Here is a 9887-nt window from a genome sequence, read left to right on the forward strand (position 1 = left end):
TGATGCTGCTTTCACTTGCTCCCCTTCAGTTTCCTCTCTTGAACCACACTGTTCCTCCATCACTACTCCAACACAGAGGTGACTGGTGTAGTTCAGCAGTGAGCTCAGACAATGGAAGCAGGAATATGACAGTTGATGAGAAAACGGTTTGCAGAGCATTTGGAGTTCTTCTCATTGTCACACAAATGAGTGAACATACTGCTTACTTGACTATTCATGCAGCGCTGATCCCTCACATTACTGGGATGCCTGAAGTGTTAAATAATCGTGTTTGTCTCAGTGTTACGCTATTTATATTTATCAGTTACATTTTAAGGTTTCAGTGGTGATCATATAATGTTCAGGGTTAGGGATAGTTTTTCTTCTCAGTGCATGTGGGATATTAAAATGGAATACCATCTCTAATTTGTGTTCTGTTTGTACATTTCACGTCTAGTAGCATCATTGTAGATTGTCTGCCCATACACAAGTTATTAAGTGGCTAACAAGAAGGCTATGTTTGTTTTGTTTAGGAAATTAACTGTCATCTTCCCTTTGATGGATGTCTGTTGCGTGAGTGTGTGTCCTAATTGTCCTTGCACACAACAGCGGGTTTTCATTTTCAGTTGGCCCCTGGCCCATGATACCGACTCGAACTCAGGTCCACTTGTCCAGAGCAGCGAAACAAAACTGACCTGCCGTGCTTCTTCAGAGAGCCACTGTCCTGGCGGACAGTCCCCTGGGGGGTGGGGTGTATTCTGATAAGTCTGGGCCAAATTCAGTCCCGGCAGTCAATTGCTTCTTTGTCATTTCCACCATGTGAATGTCAGTGTGGCTGAGCTGTGGCTCCACGGATTCCCTGCTTTCAGATACCTTGCATGACTCTGATCAGGACTTAAACAGCGCGGCTTGCCTCCCCCTTAACCACAACCGCAGCCCCTTCATCCTCCAACCATTGTTTTCCTATGGAGTGAAACTTACTTTTTAGCCTCTCTCATGAAGCATGAAATACAAGCTTTTATATTGGCACTGGCAGGTATTTAAACTTCTGATCTAATCCAGGCTGTGCTCATTAAATCGTCAAAATGATGTAACGTTTCGCTGCCGCTTCTGTGTGCCAGCATGGCATGTTGTTCCACTTAGGGATTCCAGTATTTGTCTCTGTCATAAACACATGGCATCTGCTTGACTGCAGTGGGCCCAGCCTTCATTTGGACTTTGACATAGAAATGTGGCTAGATTCTGTATAGAGAAGCTGCCTGGCTTCTCATTTAGCAGCTCGCGAAGGTATGATAAATGTTACTAATCACCTATTGACCCACAAGGGTCAAACCTTTGCCCTGTTGCCCATCACCCTCCTCCTTCTCGCTGTCTTCTTCCTGCCCCTGTACACTGTGGATATCCTTTATCTTGCTCAGGCCATAGTTTTCCTCTCCTAACACTGCTTGTCCACTGGCAGCTATACCAGGCAACATAAGTTTTAGCTTTCCCTGTTTGCAGTCAAATACGATAATTTGTTTCGCCTTCTACTTTTATCTCTCCAAAAATATGAAATACACTTATGTTGTGAATGTGATTAGATACAGCGAGCTAAGAGATATGCTTTCCTCTATTTCTCTCAGCTTTAGTTTGGAATTTGCACTTCTAATATCACAGCCAGTTTTTAGGACCTTACCAAAGAGATAAGTAAAAAGAGGAAAGTGTGAGATTATCAGAGAAATAATCTTCTGAAATAAATGAATTTGGACAAAATACCAAGGACAGGGAGCTATAAATGTGTATGTGCACACACAGAATGAGCGTGTGTGTGCTTGATGGGGTTTCTGTTCCGCTTTTTTCCACTGGCAGAGTGTAGTAATCGAATAGGAGCTTTTGTTCTTTTGAAAATCCACCTGATAATGTTGGTAGCTGGCTCTTTGCCTGAGCTGGTTGGATTTAAAAGACGAAATAGAAAACAACTCTGCTCCAAGCCCAGTGTTACACACTTTACACCCAACACAGTGGCCCAGATTTCCTACAATCCCCTGGTGGAGCAGCTATTCTGTTTTTGGCACATTTCATTTTCAAGGGAGAACCCGCTGAGTTGAAGAGTGCAGCACAGGTACGAATAATAATGCTGGCAACACAATAATGGCATCAACACAATGCTACATTTTCCGGGTTCACAGCTAGGCCCTTACTCCATCCTCCCCCTTCCACGTTCTGACTTTAATGTTCCACATGAGACTGATTGAGCCATTTCGTATATGGCTAAGCTGCGTGAAGAGTGCTACTTTTATAATGAAAGAATAATGCTAAATCAAGGCTTGACAAATCTACTTTCTCCATGTCTCCACATGGAGAGTTGGGCGGATTAGGCTCTAATTTTAGTGCCATTTATCTCTTCAGCTGCTTTTGAGAATTAGTTCCAAATAACAAAAGTGTGAAAATGTGAAGGGTTTTGGGGGAGTTGGATTGGAGGGCGGTTGGAGTAGGGTATTGTCAGGGAAACGAGGCTGTGAAAAAGAGATTGTCTAGTGGTGGTGAAGGCCTTTTGCGTAAGAGTTCAAATTTATATACAAATCGCCAGGATTTTTTGTTGTTGTGGTGGTTAGGCAGCAGGCAGCTGTTTGAGCAGAAATGCTTGAAGGATTTTTCAGTCGCCATCGGTCCCAGCAGTGTCTCGAATTGCTTCTTGAGATCACAGACAGTGAAAATTACAAAATGTTCCTCTCTCTTTATCTCCTTTTCTCCCCCTCTTTCTCATGTTCAGTTCTCCATAACAGAAAGTCACATCCTGGGTGTTTGTTATTGAATGTGTGAGTAGTAAGAAGACTGCTGAAACAAACACACAAAGTTCATCTCAGTCAAAATCACTTCTCACTAAGGCACTAAGGCCATGATAGTTTAGACCTTCTCATATCACCTGTATTTCGCTACTGGGACACATCATCAATACTAAACAACCATCAATACCTCTCTGGAGGCAATTGCATTTAAAACAATGGAGGACACAGTGTTGGTGTGCATTCAGCACTTTTGAATAGCCGTCAACTTATCGATTCTCCTTCAAGGTCGGCATCAATTCCTCTCTGCCGTGTTTTTTCTGTTTGCGACAGCGGAGGGCAAACACATGTACAAAAAAAAATAAACAAAATAATGCTCAATTGACTCGGGAGGGGACGACCCATTAAAAAAAAACTACCATGGCAATTTCCACTCATAATTTCTTCGCTGGGAGAGGAGCCTTTGTCATTGCGGGCAGTGTTTGGGTGTGATTATGTAATCTATCAGGGTATTACCATAAAGGGGAGGGGGGTGGGTTGTGGAGGGGTTGGAAGGTAATAGCGGTGCTACTGATGATCATCGTCTAGCAACTGCCCAAGGGCAGGAATGTTTTGTGCGCCGATGTGTCCGACAGGTGGCTAGGAGACGCTAATTGATTAATGATCAGAGTGATATATGAGCCCCTGCGGCCAGCCTAAACATAAAAGCTCAGAGCACCGGTGTCGCTCTAAATCATTTCCAACCAGGCCAGTAAACCCAAAACAGTTCCCTCATTAGCATATGAAAGACCAATCAGAAGCTGGACTGTGCCTTCCAAGCCCCTTTGTGGACTGCCTATTGTCAACATCCTGAGTCTGAATTAACAGGCGAGCATTTTATGCCAGATGAATAATGACAACAAAGATGGTTTTATAATAAGGGTCACTCAGCGCTAATGAATCATTAACATCTCCACAATCTATGCCTTTGATATTGTTGGGTTTTAGCCTCTTTTTCTGCCTCTGCAGCGCTTTGAGAAGAGCAACACATTTGCCCAGATGACTGTATATCGTACAAGGAACTCTTGTCTCCTAAACTGTAGGAGATGCAACCTGCTATTTACTGCAGAGCATAAAATGTTGCTTTCAACTTCAAAGTTGAATTAATATCTTCTCACCGTTTGTTATAACAACTATAATTCCTCATACCTAGAGGTGAGATCCTTTTACATTGCTGTTCTTGCTCTGTACATCACACAGCTGACATATTTTCAATTCAAGTGGTGTCAGGTTCTTGCTGAATGATTGAACATTAGTGGAATTCACCTGCTCCCAGTTGGTCATATTTTGCACTTGGTGTTCCATGTCACACTGTCGAGGTGGATTAGTTTCTCTGTCTCGCTTCTTCTCTGCTTCTGTCTCTCTGAATCTCCCTCCGTCTCTTCCTCTCACTCTCTCTGGTTATTTACCATTCCACGGGGGGCCTTTCGTGACCCTCTTCATTGTTTTGTTTGGATGACTCTGAAGGACAATGGCAGTCTGGAGCCTTGGCCGGCACTCAGCGTGTGTGAATCTGCGTCTTTCCATTGGGAGTGCTGTCCTCCGATGTCAAGAAAGGTTATGTGATCTATGTGCGAACAGAAGGGGGTTTCCACCGCCGAGAGTCAGAGCCTCAAAGAGAGGGATTTATATTGTGTCAGCGTGTGTGTTGGTCAGTGTGTGTTTGTGCCTGCGTGCATACGGCCTGTGGAATTTAACACAACAAAGTGAGTTAAAATAACACATTGTGTCTGTTTTAATGTGAGCTCATGACTCTCGCCACAGGGCTGCCATTCCCAAGTAACCACACACTTGGAGGCTGCTGGTTGTACCCTCAATCAGATTTTTAAACATTTGTAGTGAGCGGCAGTGGAGGGGCACTGTTGTCAGAAGGAGTAAGCGAATGTCCCAGAGCCGATCAAACCTTTTTAACCATCAGCACTACAGCAGCCCAAATCCCAGTCCCAGTTGCCGATACTAGACTGTACACATAAGATCGGATGACCCCACTGTATTATCCTTTCAGGCTCTCTGCTCGGTGAGTCTGTGTGTCCCAGAGCAATTGAGGTCTTCTAGGTGCAGTAAAATGGGTTCAATTTGAAAAGCAGATGGACTTGTCTGGCCAGGCTCCAGCAGTGAGGGCCCCCTCTTCACTATGTGTGTATGTGCGTGTGTGGGTGTGTATGTGTGTTAAGGGTGAGTGTCTGCATTGACTTGCTTTTGCCCATCAGCAAAGATAAAGATGCGATTACCCCAGGCTACTCCTGTCCACTCTCATCAGTGTATGGGCTCTGGGCTCTCACACACAGATACACACACACACATGCATAAACGTTGTCCTCATTTCATCCTACCTGCTGTCTTTAAATTAAGCTGTTCCCGGTCTACTGGACTGACAAAACCTTGGCTGTAATAACAAACACCATCTCATTATATCATATAGTAGACTGGGTCACTGTCAGTCTGTCTAGGAATTGTCGTCATACAAAGCAATGCACCAGAGTCACTCTTTCAATGAATGGAGGTATGGTCTGATGCAATGAAATGAGTATTACTGTACAAGGAAAAGGAATCACTGCATTAATCACTTGGACTTTGTTGACCTGTCACTGATAAATGAAATGAAACACGATGGACCAGGCTTGTCAGGTTATTTAAAGACATGTTGAGAAATTTTGTTGGGATAAACCCACACATACAATAAAAAAACGCCACGCAAGACAATGCAAACAACACACTAGTAAAACTTATAATGTTCAGTTTGTGGTGTTGACTCAGACCTTTGTATGAAATTACAGGATGTGGTTTTGCATTATTATCATAAACTGGGCAAGGACACATATTAGGTTGTGTTTGATACAGGATATTTGCATTCGATTGGACTGAGGTGCAGCTATTCACGGTGTATTTGTTCAGTGGTTAAACAAACTTTACAACAAAGCCATGTGGAACCGGGATTTGATTGAAGGTCTTAATATTGAATTGAGGCTTGTCCAACAGCTTGGGAAGTGTGTCGCATGGATATTAATATTTTTTAGTTTTTTTGGGAAAAATGCTATTTTTACATCTCTGCAGTTTGAATGTCCTCGGGAGCTTGTGATAACAAATTAGTGTGAAATTCATTTGCTTCTTGTAAAATGGCACTAAGGCCACTCTGACCTGGAGGGAGGGGATTTTTTTCTGTGGTGGTATCATGACACATCTTAAAAGCAACCATTACCATGGCTGTCAGAAAAGCTCTGTCCTGATATAACTTGCCGCATTCTTTTTTTAACTAGCTATTACAATGTTCTTTTTATTGTGACAAGTGCCTGGTGAAGTAAAATAATCTCAAATAGACCATAATTTTAAATGTCATTGGTTTCTCTTGAAAATGCCTTCGGAAAAACTTGGTCCACTCCAAAGTTCTGCAGTTAATGGGAGCTGGATGGATCCTGTAGCCAGGATCTGCTAAAAAAAAAAAAGATGGTCTGCTTTCTCTGTTTTCCTCAATGCTTTTGAATGCTTTTGAATGCTTTTGACACAAACCAATTTTCTATTCCAATATTATTGACCATGAGTGTGCAGCTTGGCATTTATGTTGAACACATAAACCAACAAAGTGCCTTTTTACATGTGCAAACCACCACCCTGTAATTGCCATCCAGTTGTTTTTGGTTAAAAACAATTCCACAAAGGATTTTCCATGCTTTCTGCAGCACAAAGGTGCTGTTTATCAGAGATTCTAAGTGCCATGTGACTCCTTCAATTTAGAACTGCAAGCGGACATGTTGGTAAATACTTCTGATGTTTTCACAACATGCATAAACAAAATGGCATTGTTCACATAAACCAGTGACGCTAGATCCTTGTGTGCAGCGGCCATTCATCTTTCCAATATCAGCCAAGGTCTCCTTCTATGAAAAGATGACACGCCACTTTAGTCTGTCTCCATCTTGGCAATGAAGGCGCCTCTGTGTCCCTATTTGTGCATCAGGCCGAGGGGATTTCTAGGCAGCCACCTGATTCGCATTGCTGTAATTGAGTTGTGGCCATAAGCACTACTGTGCCTGCCTGGGCCTTAGGTAATTCTCACACCACAAAAGCACTGTTTTACTCCAGTTTTCACATGATGTCTGAGGCACAAACATAGTGAGTGAGAAAGTCCAATCTATCGGAAAAGGGCGGGGAGATTACAGGCAGCATGAGAGCGAGGGAAGGAAAAAGAGTGTAAGAGGTTTGTGTAGTGAAAGAGTTCTGAGCCAGAGAGGCTAGGGAGTCACTGAGTCTGCAGCACGTGGATAAGGACCACAAAGCTCTTGGTTTCAAATGTCTCTCTCTCTTTCTTTCTCTCTCCTCAGAGCTTAGGAGCTGCAATCGATTCAAGGGGAGATTTCCTTGGACAAGGACAGGGAGATTGACGTTTTTGGGGTAAGCCCGAATTTGTCACTCCTCTCATCTCTGGGTAATTGGACCTCTTCACACTCCACACATGTGTGTGTAGGGTACCAAACAGCATCTTGGTCTCTATAGTAGCGTTGTTTCTCATCATGTGACTGCCATGTTAGGTTTGTGGTCGGGTTCACACGATATGTGGCTCATGACCGAGCGTTTTGTCTGTTGTGTCACATCTTCTGCCTTTTACTACCTCGGTTAAACGTACTGTTTGTGTTCAGCTGAATGTCTTTGCAAACCTGTGGATAAATTTTCAAATCACGTGTACACACTTATACGCTGTGTACTGTTTAGAGGACTTACTGAATCCTGTGGCCTGCATGCTGCCAGTGGTGGGATCAAGTCTAATCCCTGATCTGTTGCATCAGAGTTGGAGCTGGCAGCTAGGAGATTTGCTCCGTCATGTTAAAGTGACATAGACGAAACAAAAACAGCCGTTTATTATTAAGAACTGGCTTGAAGAACTAGGACCATCACTCAGTGTGTGAATATAGACTTCTTTATTGTGTCTGATCATCTTACTTGTATCAGCTGCAAAGCATTATGGCAGCTGAAATAATAACACTATTGATTTTAGTCTGTCATTTCCCTTTATTTCATTTCATGCTGATTTGCCAGGATGTTGACACAATAATGACTGACAGAAAGGAGCAGAAAAGGTTGGTCAGTTCTTCTTGGCTGATCATAGCACCATATCCCCAGGACTGAGGCAGAATTTCTCCTGTCCTGTTTGGTCTTCTCCTTGCATTTATCCTTTCCTGTCCTGCTCTGTCACGTCACAGTTTGACCTGTCCAATCCTGTCCAGTCCTTTCCTTCTTGATCTCTTACCACAGAGGAACAACATCCACCCCCACACCAGCCTTAAAGCTAAAGCAAATAGGATGGTATGTCCAACAAAACCCCAGCCGATACTGCTATCAGAGGATGGCCATGCCAGTGAGGTTTTGTGTTTTTTGTGCATCTAGCGTCTAGTCACGCTCCTACAAGACATCCATGTGTTGTAACTGGGAATGACAAGTGGTCTGGCAGATACACCGCTGTTAGCAACCGGTCTGGCATACAGCTGTCCTGATGGACTACGGCTGACACTTTGGTCATATATGCGTACAACTCTGATTTCCTGTTTCTTCTTTTGTCTTTCTACACCCTTTGATTTGTGCACTTGGAAAACCTCATCCTACTGTGTTGATTTAGCTCTTGTGAGGTTAGAAGTTGGCTAAGGCAGCCGGAAAGACATGGAAGAATAAAAGTAGGGCAGCTTTCTTTTTGAACTTCCTCCGCTCGTGATAAACCATCACGTTTTTTTTTTTTCTGGAATCAAGCAATTATTCAATTTGCTTCTTTATTTGTTTATTGGTAATTTATTTAGTGAACGGGGGGGGGAGGTACTTGCAATATTTCTAGGAAGTGATTTTCCAAATTCTCTCGTCTCTGAGTTTGCATGTTTTTATCTCCAAGTTAAGCACTATTTGACCCCCCCTTCCCGTTATAATTTCGATCCCGTCTCATAAGTGGGTTGGGAAGCGACCCCAGCAGTTGATGTGGAACACATGCCTTTAATGATTCACACTCTGCATGCGGTAGGTCGGTGGTGGCTGCCGAGCCCGCAGCCTCTCCCTCTGTCTAGAATGGAACTCCTGTGTTTTCTTTTTTTTTTTTAAGTGTTGTGTTTTTCTCTACTCCACACATGGAAACTTCAGGGAAGTTTATATGTGTTGTTTATGCACACTTGTCCCTGTGTAATGGAGCTTCTTCCTCCCTGTAGAAGCTGGACAGAGTTCCCCATGTTGTTAAAAAACTGCCTTACTTGTGTGGCCGTGCCAATTTCTGTGAAACTCCAGTGGCTCCTTAGGCATTTCTGTTATTTCATTGTGACAAATGTTACTGTGGTGTTTGTTTTGATTGTTTTCCACATGTGGGCTTTCCAACACTCACATCCTCATAACCAATTTGATTTGTTTGATTTACACAAACCTCCAAATCTGGAGAGTTAACAGTTGAATAAACTGTTGGTGTCAGCTTATATATCTGCTGCTGAGCCCATTTATTGTGAGGTGTTTGAATAGCAAGATATCGTGTGGCACCTTACTTCCTCTGCCTCAGCGGAATAGCAGAAGTGTGCTGCAAGTTCTGATGCTCAATTGATTTTAAGTTTTCAGTTGTGTGTTCTCCACCCACAGGGAAAAAATGGGGAAGTTTACGACAACAACAACATGAATCATATTCAAACAAATGCATCCAATGCGTTTCCGCTGTGCATTCTCAGCCATCGGTGTCACTCACATTTCGTGCTTAGATAGGGAATTTCTGTCTGCATGGTTTAGGAGCAGTGAAATGTACCAGCACGTGAGGGGGAGAGGGCACTGTCCACCCAAGTTGACATAAATTGCTTCCTGTTTTTGCCTTTACGCAGCCCCCCCCCCCGAAACCCCAGCCAACATTTTTCCATCCACGCTTCCATCTTTTGTTCTTCTCCCTTCTTCTCTCCAACTCTTCCTCTGTCTCGCCATCCTGGGTCCCACGCCCCTTTGTTAGGCCTTGTCTGACCCTCTCCTTCCTCCGCTCACACATATGTACATCTTGCAATTTCCTACACACACTCCACATCACACATGCATGGTATGAGTGTGGGCGATCTCATGTCCTTGACTTAACTGCATATGTGGAATTCTTTCCTTTTCGTGCTGAGC

This window comes from Limanda limanda, chromosome 21 (assembly GCF_963576545.1).
Source record: "Limanda limanda chromosome 21, fLimLim1.1, whole genome shotgun sequence".
Lineage (NCBI taxonomy): Eukaryota > Metazoa > Chordata > Actinopteri > Pleuronectiformes > Pleuronectidae > Limanda > Limanda limanda.